This window comes from Ursus maritimus, unplaced genomic scaffold (assembly GCF_017311325.1).
Source record: "Ursus maritimus isolate PB19 unplaced genomic scaffold, ASM1731132v1 scaffold_1, whole genome shotgun sequence".
In the NCBI taxonomy this organism is placed as follows: domain Eukaryota; kingdom Metazoa; phylum Chordata; class Mammalia; order Carnivora; family Ursidae; genus Ursus; species Ursus maritimus.
Window position 1 is genome coordinate 49,505,749 of NW_024423343.1, and position 8,301 is coordinate 49,514,049.

The following is an 8,301-nucleotide window of genomic DNA, read 5'->3' on the forward strand; positions in this document are numbered from 1 at the left end:
AATTCTTACAATCTGTATTTTCCTATTTCACATTTTGTACTTCTCTCCTCTTCTATTTCAGTTCATACTTTCTGTGCTCCAAATTTTTATTGATATTTTATAACCCTTTTGTCAATGTTTTATGTAATCTACCTCAAATGTCTCATGGAATAAGATATAATCTTATGTCCTCCAAGCCCCAGGGATGCAAAGAAATAAAGGGCATGGTCTCTGATTTCATGAAGATCAGACATGGTTGGGAATGTAGCATATACACAGAAACAACTTAGTAATGAGATCGAATATACTGTGAGTTCCAAGTAGTTGGTATAGATATAAAATAAAATACTATCTGGGTTTTGAATGAGGCCTGGGGCAGTTGGGAAAAACAGGAAGAAACAGAAACAAAGTTGAAGAAGGGCTAGAACTTCAGTAAGAGCTTTGGTATGGGAAGGGAATAAGACTTTTTAGGCAAGGCAGGTTTCCTGAACTGAGATATAGAAATGGAAATCTGGTTTATTTAAATGACAATAGACATATGAACATAGCAGAAGATTGTTAGCTGTCTGCTCCAACATCCATTCTCCTGTTCCATCTCAATTGCTAAACCTTAATTTTATACCAGAGCAACTATATAACCAGATAAAAACTGTTTTCTGTCTCCACTCTGAAACCAGGTTCATCTAAGTAATAAGTTGTTGGCAGTGAAATGCAAGCAGAAGTGTTGTGTCACTGCACAGGACTTTTGGAAAGTCTCAAAGAGAGGGAGTATGCCTTTCGTACTGCCTGGAAGGCCAAAGAACAGTTGGAGCTCAAGTGAGGATCTTAGACCCTGAGGATAAAGACCACACACAGGAATAGTGGAGCAGAGAGCTGGAAGTAGCCTGAGTCCCTAATGCCTTCCTGTAGCTGCCAGACAGCCCTAGAATGACCATCTCCAGATTCTTTCATGTGAGAGACTAAAGCCTGGTGAGTTTAAAGGGCTGTTTTCCAGGTTGCTCTGACTCACAGCTTAAAGCAGTTCCTCCCGAATAAAACTGTTTGGCCCAAGTAGGAATTTATATAAAGCATAATGAAAAACCATGGGTCAGAGCTAATGTCCAGCAAACAAATATAGGCTTCATTTTATTACTGAATGAAATAAATTTGATTGTATATGAACTTTCAAGCATAAGTTTCTAAGCCGTTATATTTAGTTAAACTTGTACGAACTAATTTTCCGAGTGAAATTACATTTTAGACCAGTGACAACTATAGAAATATATACTTAGTCTGTGTTTACTGTTACTATAAAAACACTTTATGAAAGGACAGAAGGCACATTTAGAATAACTATTAAATATGTTAAGTTTTGGGCACCTGGGTGACTCAGTCGGTTAGGTAGTCAACTCTTGATTTTGGCTCAGGTCATGATTTCAGTGTCCTGGGACTGAGCCCCGAGTTGGGCTCCATACTCAGCAGGGAGTCTACTTCTCCCTTGCTCTCTGCCCCTTCCCCCTGCTCATGCTTTCTCTATCTCAAATAAATAATAAAATCTTTTAAAAATAGTATTAAATCTTAAATTGAAAATCTAACTACGGGTAATTATATACTACTATACAAAAAGTTGTTTACAAAACATAAGCATTACGATAATTTGTTATATACAAAGTACTGAAAACTCATTATAAGAAAAATTAAATTTTCTTTTAAACCAAGAATATAAACTACACCTAGATAAATATTATTTTTTCATTTTCCAAGTTTGCAAGCTGAGTTTTATAATTAGTGTCTTAAGACATTTTTTCTGGTCTCTGCATGCTTCAAACCTGTCTAAATTAAAGAATCACTCTATTTGCTTTAGAAATCCTATTAAAACAGTTTTATTTACTGTGAAATGCAGGGAAGATGAGAAGATATATGCTTTTGAAATCTCCCAATTTGGTGGTGTTTCATGTTTAAATGACTAAAGATTTTATTTTTCATAACTATTTGACCCTTAGTTTGAGAGGCAAGTGTATCACATTCCAGGTTTCTTATGCAGGCACCACAGAAGTATATGGATAGGATTCCTGCTGTAAAATTCTTTCCTCTTCTGGAAAATTACCTTAGAGCATCAGGTCACCAGCTGGCAGAGATATCAAGAACAAATATGTACTGGTTGCCAAGAAAATGAAATTTCTTAGTCATCTGATTGGATGATACCAATTGGAACCAAATCTTTTGTGATAACCAGGTAATTTTCTTACTAATTTCCTATTTTCTTTTTTTTTTTGAGAGAGAGAGAGAGAGCCCAAGCATGCATGCAAGCAAGCAGGGGAAGAGCAGAGGGCGAGGGAGAGAGAGAATCTCAAGCAGGCTCCACACCCAGTGCAGAGCCTGATGTGGGGCTCAATCTCGCTATCCTGAGATCATGACCTGAACCAAAATCAAGAGTTGGATGCTTAACCAACTGAGCTACTCAGGCACCCCGCTCATTTCCTAATTGTCAAATTCTCGTGGTAATGTTGCAGCAAATTGTTATGCAATGGCATCAGTGGGAGTGATTCAGAATATCATGTAGCTAAATTTGGTTATGGCCAAAAAGAGTGTTTCTGCACTTGAGAGAAAAACTAATTACTAATTAATTAATTAATTAATAATGCTAAGACTCTTCTGGAGCTTTTAGCACTTCAAACTATTCATTCCAAATTATGATTATGTAAGAAACAGAATTTATAAGGTTATTATGGGTTATCTCTACATTGCAAAGCAAAAATGAATGCTGAGTCAAATCTAGGTGCTCACAAAAATAAGTATAAAAATTTGATTGCTTGAACTTGTTATGCAAAGGTCAAGTTTATAAAATATATTTACATAGCAGCGTTGCTATTTAGAGAATATGAAAAGCAAAGTCATAACTGGTAGATGGTCTCAGACTGTTAGAAAGGATAGATTTGGCACATTAACTATAAATCACTAATATCAGCTTCCCAGATTCATAAACGTTTCTGTTCAGATATGAACTTCAGAACTGAAACTGCTTAAAAGCGTAAAGTTGAACAAAAATCAAAATGGCTGCACTTATGCTTGAGGGAAGCTGGATTTTAAAGTAACTTTTTTTCTCTCTTCTGCAAACCTCCCCTCTTCCCTTCTTAGCCTTTTGTTTCAGAAACCTGGTACCACCCTAAAGAAATGAGGAAGGAGGCTGGCAACACATACTCAATCCCTGTCAAAATGGACTCTGGGAGACAAACTGAGGGCTTCGGGGTGGGGGGATGGGATAGGCTGGTGATGGGTAGTAAGGAGGGCACGTATTGCATGGTGCACTGGGTGTTATACGCAAGTAATGAATCATGGAACTTTACATCAAAAACTAGGGATGTACTGTATGGTGACTAACATAATAAAAAATATTATTTAAAAAAAACTGGCTAGATCCTGTATTTCTCTATAACTTTCTCCCAACCCCCAGCCCCTTCTTCTAGGCAGGCATGTGATTTTTGAAGACCATAGCCTGTTGCAGCCTCTTTTGCCCTGCAAGACAATAAAACTATTGTTCCTTTTTATCCCAAACTCTGCCTTCTGTTATATTTTGGTTCCAAAGTACAGAGGTCACTTTTTGACAACAGAACTTTGAAGACATATTATCAAGACAAAGACCCAGCACTTACTCAGTTCCACACTAGAACTTATGCTTTATCCAGTTCCATACTAGAAATCATACCTTGAGGAAGTGGAAACAAAATATTTAAAATATAATGCCCATAATTCACCTCTTATTTCCTATATCATAGCATTTACACATAGCATATCACATATATACAATATATAGCACATATTATTATACAAAACAATATATATTTAGAATATAAAATAAGGTATTTCTTGTCCTTTCTCCCTCTATTATTTTTTATCTTGCTTCTTTCTTTTCTTTTTAATCTTAAGGTGTTTAGAAATATGATGACTAGGAAGTTTCCCCATTTTACATGAAATATAACTTCAAAAAAAACCTTATTAGAAGGTATAGGGACAAAGCTGTGGCAGACATATCACTATGGGAAATGAATTGATACAAAACAGGAGAAATTTAACAAAAGGTTCTGACCGAGATTTCCCTTCAGCTAAAGAAGGGAAAATGTAGAAGTGGGATATGAAGGAAAGCTTGAGGCTGGATGACAATAAATGACTTGTCTGAAAACAAGTCAGTGTTTTTAAACTTTAAAGTAAGAATGTCAACAGAAGATCTGGAAGCTACCTTGAACCATCCTTATAATACTGTTGCAGCTCACTTAAGTTATTGAACTCGCAATTCCACATTTTGTGTATCCTGCATCTGCAGGACTGACCCAACTTCCTTCTTCTCTCTCCCTCTTATAGTAACATTTATCAATGAGAGTTTTTTAGAGAGGTAACTGGGATGGAACAGTGTCTGGGACACACCTTCTACAAACTGTAGATCTAGTTGTTGAGTTGTTTCACCAGGAGAAAGGAAGACTAAGGGGAGAATACATTAGCTGTCTTCAGCTAACTTATTTAACCCATTGAAGGGCTTTTACTAAAATCAAGTGGATTGTTCCATGTTGTTTCAAAGAGAATAATTAGAATGATAAGTCAGATTTTGACTATCATAAATAACATTTGTACCATTAGATTTTTTTTCAACAAAAGAACAGTCTTCTTTATAAACTGTGAGTTTCTCATCCCCGGGAGTGGTTAAACCAGACATATAGAAAGCACATTGTACTAAGGCAGATGGCTACTAAGTAAGAGTCCTTGATGCTGTGCTTTTTATGAATGTAGCACTAGTCAATACAAGAATCTCTTATCATTTATTCATCATTCCTCTTTTCCACCAAGCTGTGGTCTCAGTGCTAACATGTTTACTACTTTTCTCCTCTGAAATGTTACCTTCTAGTCACTGGCCACCTCCTACCAGAAGCAAAAGGAAGCACTATTCTGTCCTATAAAAATAAAGATTAGATTCACCTGTTTTTACAACGTCTAAATGGAATTACTCAATATGTAGTCTTTGTGTCTGGCTTTTGCCCAATGATATCTGTAAGATTTGTTCATATTGTTTTGTGTAGTTGTAGATTACTCATTCTAATTGCTGTATAGGATTTCAGTGTATGAATATCCTATACTTTATTCCTTGTACTGTTGATGGGAATTTAGGTACTTTCCAGTTTGAGGCTATTTGAATAACGCTATGATGACTCTTCTATTACATGTTTTGTTGAACAAATGTATGCATTTCTATTGGAAATACACCTAGGAGTGGCTTGTTGGACCATGGAGTAAACATACGTTCAACTTAGCAGACACTCTAAAATATTTTTCCAAAGTGCTCATATTCACCTTAGAGTCTCCCCAGCAGTGTCTGAGAATTCTAGTTGCTTCATATCTTTGCCAACATTTAGTACTGTCACTACCTGTAATTTTAACTGAGCTAATGGTTGTTTTACAGTCAGAGTGACCTTTTAAAAACTATAAATAAGATTACATTTCTTCCTTCTTAAACAGTCCCCCAACAGCTCCTAGTATCATCTAAAATAAAATCCAAACTTCTTATCATGGCCTACAGACCTCTGCATGATCTAGCCTCGCTTATCTCTGAGTTCATTTTATATCACAATCCTCCCTATTCTCTAAGTTCTAGCTCCATAGTCTTTATTTCTGTCTTTCGAAAATTACAAACTCTTTCTCCCTTTAGAACTTTTATACTAGGTTTTTATCTCAGATCTTTACTTATTCAGCTTATTGAGATTTTAATTCTAATATTATAATGTTTTTTTAAAAAGCTGATCATTTAGGTAGAAATAAGGAGACCAGACATGATTTGAAAGCTCACCTTGATTGGGATAAGTATCAAAGTTTGGGAACAGTGAGACTTCTAAAATCACTATTTAGTTTTCCTTCTGGATTTAGGCTTGGGCTTTGCTGTCAGCAAAAACTCAGAATGTGTTGTCCAAGCAAGGAGGAGAGAAAACTCTCTTCAGTAGCCTTTTAGAGTCACTGGGGTCGAAGAAGTGTTGACATTGACTCAAGCCCAATTTCTAATCTGCAGAAATTTCTTTTCCAAATCAGACTTAGGAGGAAGAATGCCTTTTTCTTTGTGAAAGATGCATAGTTTGAGCACTAACAGTTTAAATACTGTACATTTTTATTTATTGAGAAATGAAAAGCACATTTATCATTTTTGGAAATCCTTTCTCTTCAGCATGGCTTTTATAAATCATTCTTGTCATGCACTAGGAAGGAACAATTGGCTGTTTCACTTTTACTATTTGTTTTGTCAGTGTTCTAACATTTTAATTGATTATATATTTGTTGACAGGAAAAGATAGACATATCTGGTACTTTTCATTTCTTATAACAGTCCTGGTTTTACATGGATTTAGGACAATTATGATGGCAGTATTATTTCTTATGCTAGCAGTAGAACAATTAATGATGATTATAAAGTTTTAACTTTAGTTATTTTGTATTTTTAAGAATTGGTAAAGCATTAAATAGAAAAATAGAGTGGCAGTCCACATAAACATCAAATAGCACATTAGGTAGACAAATATGAAAAGACCAATATATTCTTTTGAGGCAACAACTATTAATAAAATCTAAATCATAAAATAATAACAGATATTAGATTATATTGTAATTCTAATATTTGTAGGTTCATTTGGCATACTTGTTTTATTAAAAAAATAGTTGTTGAGTTGTTTCATGCTTCTTTGAAAATTCTTCACATCTGGTGAGAATGAATTAATAGAAAGATGCCCACCTTGTCCCTTTGAAATTTACAAGGAAGAAAAATCCTACAAAATTGTATAAACTCCTATAATAAATTATTTTCAACTCAAACATTAAAAAGAACATAAAAATATAATGGAAAGAAGAGTGTTACAGAAAAATAAGGTATCCAAAGTACATTTTGTACTCACTAATCAAACTTCAAAACAACACATTTTATAACACCAATTCTAAAAAGAAAACTAACGTTTTATGGCTATGGCAGTTAAGAATTTCAATAGAAATCTTGTTGAAGTCATGTCTACAGACTGCCACGCATTTCAGTACTTGATAATGAGGGCTTTTTAAGATTAGCTTAAGCTATGGATGTTATATGAAATTCTCACTAGGAAATATGCCGCTAGAAAACTGTTTCCAGAATTATATTCCTCAATGCATAGAAGAATTTAGACACTTCATTAAGTGGACCAGTTAAAGTAAGAATTTATGTCTAGTGACTGTAGAACAATCTAGAGATGACAGTGCTGAGAAATAATTATTCTCGGACAATAATCCAAAAACTTAGAAAGGTACTGACTAGAATTTTTAATAATCTGAAGTAATAAGTGTTTTTGATAAAATTTTGTTTATTCTTATATACCAGATGTTCTTTCCATGATGGTGATATTTGGCTATGAGTGAAATCATTCTAATGCTCAGCTCAGTGAAAATGTATATTTACTTCACCACTAGTATTTATTTATTCATTAGTATATGCTTGTACTAATAGTCCTAGGATTTTAAATACAAGGCCAACTATATTAAGTACCTAGTAAATTAAGTATATTACAAAATGAACAGAGAAATGGAAATTGAAAAAGGCTGAGATAAAGATGGTATAAACAATATTTTAAAATGTCAGCTTGACATTCCTTACCATGACTTCCTAAGATCATTAGATAATATTTTAAGAAATGAAATCAGGGCAATGCATTCATCATAAATGAAAAGTTAATGTAAATCCATTTTATAAATAGTCTTTATAATCTTAAATTTTTCAAAGTCCTAATTAGATTGTCGTTGTCTTTCTAGCTGTGATACTGAAGAGTACTTCCTGATGGGAGAAGTGTCAGCTTGCTCTATTTCTTGTTGTTTGCTTGTGCTTACATTATCATTATACTGTCTTTAATCTATATTTACAGGAATATTTTTAAGCCACTTGCACATTTTTTGAGGAAAAATTTAGTTAACGCAATATAGAATAATCTACAAATCAATTTAACTACTTGCAAGTGAACTGAGAAGAGTCACAATATCCTGGCTGCTTGAGGCTCTTTTTCTCTTAATATCCAACAGCCAAATTATCTTTCAGACTTCAGCCTAGAACATTGCCATGTTTTCTTTTGGCTGCAGTCTTTGGTGGGAAACTTTAATATGGTTTAAATAGATATTTCTTTCCAAAGGTTCCTCTTAGCTTCATGTTTGTAGCTACCATCTCAAATAATTTTAATGCAATCGGTTCTGATTTCTTTTATTTAAAGGTATAACAACTTTATAGTTGGAAAGGATTTTAGAGCTAATGTATATCAATCCCCTATTTTTACTGTTAATTTCTTTCTGATAAGTTAACTT